Here is a 4,550-nt window from a genome sequence, read left to right on the forward strand (position 1 = left end):
GACTTCAGACTATATTACAAGGCTACAGTAATCAAGACAGTATGGTACTGGCACAAAAACAGAAATATAGATCAATGGAACAGGATAGAAAGCCCAGAGATAAACCCACACACATATGGTCACCTTTTCTTTGATAAAGGAGGGAAGGATATACAGTGGAGAAAAGACAGCCTCTTCAATAAGTGGTGCTGGGAAAACTGGACAGCTACATGTAAATGTATGAAATTAGAACACTCCCTAACACCACACACAAGAATAAACTCAAAATGGGTTAAAGACCTAAATGTAAGGCCAGACACTATCGAACTCTTAGAGGAAAACATAGGCAGAACACTCTATGACATAAATCACAGCAAGATCCTTTTTGACCCACCTCTTAGAGAAATGGAAATAAAAACAAAAATAAACAAATGGGACCTAATGAAACTTAAAAGCTTTTGCAGAGCAAAGGATACCATAAACAAGACCAAAAGACAACTCTCAGAATGGGAGAAAATATTTGCAAATGAAGCAAATGACAAAGGATTAATCTCCAAAATGTACAAGCAGCTCATGTAGCTCAATATCACAAAAACAAACAACCCAATCCAAAAGTGGGCAGAAGACCTTAATCGACATTTCTCCAAAGATATACAGATTGCCAACAAACACATTAAAGGATGCTGAACATCACTAATCATTAGAGAAATGCAAATCAAAACTAGTGAGGTATCACCTCAGAGCAGTCAGAATGGCAATCATCAAAAAATCTACAAACAGTAAATGCTGGAGAGGCATTTATTGGAGAAAAGGGAACCCTCTTGCACTGTTGGTGGGAATGTAAATTGTTATAGCCACTATGGAGAACAGTATGGAGGTTCCTTAAAAAACTACAAATAGAACTACCATACGACCCCACAATCCCACTACTGGGCATATACCCTGAGAAAACCATAATTCAAAAAGAGTCATGTACCAAAATGTTCATTGCAGCTCTATTTACAATAGCCAGGACATGGAAGCAACCTAAGTGTCCATCAACAGAGGAATGGATAAAGAAGATGTGGCACATATATACAATGGAATATTACTCAGCCATAAAAAGAAATGAAACTGAGTTATTTGTAATGAGGTGGATAGACCTGGAGTCTGTCATACAGAGTGAAGTAAGTCAGAAGGAGAAAAACAAATACCGTATGCTAACACATATATATGGAATCTAAGAAAAAAAAATGTCATGAAGAGATTAGTGGTAGGACAGGAATAAAACACAGACCTACTAGAGCATGGACTTGAGGACATGGGGAGGGGGAAGGGTAAGCTGTGACGAAGTGAGAGAGTGGCAGGGACATATATGCACTACCAAATGTAAATTAGATAGCTAGTGGGAAGCTGCCGCATAGCACAGGGAGATCACCTCTGTGCTTTGTGACCACGAGAGGGGTGGGATAGGGACGGTGGGAGGGAGGGAGAAAGAGATATGGGAACATATGTATATGTATAACTGATTCACTTTGTTGTAAAGGAGAAACTAACACACTATTGTAAAACAGTTATACTCAAATAAAGATGTTAAAAAAAAAAGAATGGATAAATGACCTGGAAGATAAAATAGTGGAAATAACTATCACAGAGCAGAATGAAGAAAAAAGAATGAAAAGAACTGAGGACAATCTGAGACAACACTGGGACAATATTAAATGCAACAAAATTCGAATTATAGGGGTTCCAGAAGAAGAAGAGAAAAAGAAAGAGACTGAGAAAGTATTTGAAGAGATTAGAGTTGAAAAATTCCCTATTATGGGAAAGGAAAGAGTTAATCAAGTCCAGGCAACTCAGAGAGTCCCATACAGGATAAATCCAAGGAGAAATAAGCCAAGACACATATTAATCAAACTATCAAAAATTAAATACAAAGAAAAAATATTAAAAGCAGCAAGGAAAAAACAACAAATAACATAGAAGGGAATCCCCATAAGGCTAACAGCTGATCTTTCAGCAGAAACTCTGCAATCCAGAAGGGACTGGCAGGACATATTTAAAGTGATGAAAGGGAAAAACCTACAAACAGGATTACTCTACCAAGCAAGGATCTCATTCAGATTTGACGGAGAAATTAAAAACTTTACAGACAAGCAAAAGCTAAGAGAATTCAGCACCAACAAACCAGTTATACAACAAATGCTAAAGTAACTTCTCTAGTCAGAAAACACAAGAGAAGGAAAATACCTACAATAACAAACCCAAAACAATTAGGAAAATGAAAATAGGAACATACATATTGATAATTACCTAAAAGGTAAATGGATTAAATGCTCTTGACAAAAAGCTTTTGACAAAATTAAACACCCATTTATGATAAAAACCCTCCCGAAAGTAGGCATAGAGGGAACTTTCCTCAACACAATACAGGCCATATATGACAAACTCACAGCCAACATCGTTCTCAATGGTGAAAACCTGAAACCATTTCCACCAAGATCAGGAACAAGACAAGGTTGCCCACTCTCACCACTAAAATTCAACACAGTTTTTGAAGTTTTAGCCACAGGAATCAGAGAAGAAAAAGAAATAAAAGGAATCCAAATAGGAAAAGAACAAGTTAAGCTCTCACTGTTTGCAGATGACATGATACTATACATAGAGAATCCTAAAGAGGCTACCAGACAACTACTAGAGCTAATCAATGAATCTGGTAAAGTAGCAGGATACAACATTAATGAACATTTATCTCTTTCATTCCTATACACTAAAGAAAAATATTTGAAACAGAAATTATGGAAACACTCCCACGTACCACTGCAACAAAAATAATAAAATACCTAGGAATAAACCTACCTAAGGAGACAAATGACCTGTACTCAGAAAACTATAAGACACTGATGGAAGGAATCAAAGATGACACAAACAGCTGAAGAGATATACAATGTTCTTGGATTGGAAGAATCAACATTGTGAAAATGACTATACTACCCAAAGCAATCTACAGATTCAATGCAATGCCTATCAAACAACCAATGGCATTTTTCAGAGAAATAGAACAAAAAATTTCACAATTTGTATGGAAACACAGGCGACTCCAAATAGACAAAGCAATCTTGAGAAGAAAAACAGAGCTGGAGGATTCAGGCTCCCTGACTTCAGACTATACTACAATCAAGACAGTACAGTACTGGCACAAAAACAGAAATATAGATCAATGGAACAGGAAAGAAAGCCCAGAGATAAACCCACACACATATGGTTACAATATTTTTTATAAAGGAGGCAAGAATATACAATGGAGAAAAGATAGCCTCTTCAGTAAGTGGTGCTGGGAAAACTGGGCAGCTACCAAAAGAATGAAATTAGAAGACGCCCTAACACCATACACAAATATAAACTCAAAATGGACTAAAACCTAAATGTAAGGCCAGACACTATAAAGGTCTTAGAGGAAAACATAAGCAGAACACTCTATGACATCAATCACAGAAAGATCCTTTTTGACCCACCTTGTAGAGAAATGGAAATAAAAAAAATTTAAAAATGGGACCTAATGAAACTTAAAAGCTTTTGCACAGCAAAAGGAAAACATAAACAGACAAAAAGACAACACTCAGAATAGGAGAAAATATTTGCCAATAAAGCAACTAACAAAGGACTAATCTCCAAACTTTACAAGCAGCTCATGCAGCTCAATATCAAAAAAACAAACAACTCAATCCATAAATGGGCAGAAGAACTAAATAGACGTTTCTCCAAAGAAGATATACAGATTGCCAACAAACGCATGAAAGAATGCTCAACATCACTAATCATTAGAGAAATGCAAATCAAAAATACAATGAGGTATCATCTCACACAGTTAAGAATGGCCATCATCAAAAAAATCTACAAACTATAAGTGCTGCAGAGGTGTGAAGAAAAGGGAACCCTCTTGCACTGTTGGTGGGAATGTAAATTGATACAGCCACTATGGAGAACAGTATGGAGGTTTCCTAAAATCTAAAAATACAACTACCATATGACCCAGCAATCCCACTACTGGGCATATACGTTGAGAAACCATCATTCAAAAAGAGTCATGTTCCACAATGTTCATTGCTGCTCTATTTACAATAGCCCGGACATGGAAGCCATCTAAGTGTGCATCAACCAATGAATGGATAAAGAAGATGTTGTACATCTTCAATATACAATGGAACATTACTTAGCCATAAAAAGAAATGAAATTGAGTTATTTGTAGTGAGGTGGATGGACCTAGATAGAGTCTGTCATACAGAATGAAGTAAGTCAGAAAGAGAAAAACAAATATTGTGTGCTAACACATATATATGGAATCGAAAAAAAATGAAAAGAAAATGGTTGTGAAGAACCTAGGGGCAGGACAAGAATAAAGATGCAGACATAGAGAATGGACTTGAGGACACGAGGAGGGGGAAGGGTAAGCTGGGATGAAGTGAGAGAGTGGCATGGACTTATATACAGTACCAAATGTAAAACAGATAGGTTGAGAAACCATCATTCAAAAAGAGTCATGTTCCACAATGTTCATTGCTGCTCTATTTACAATAGCCCGGACATGGAA

This window comes from Physeter macrocephalus, chromosome 7, assembly GCF_002837175.3.
Source record: "Physeter macrocephalus isolate SW-GA chromosome 7, ASM283717v5, whole genome shotgun sequence".
NCBI lineage: Eukaryota > Metazoa > Chordata > Mammalia > Artiodactyla > Physeteridae > Physeter > Physeter macrocephalus.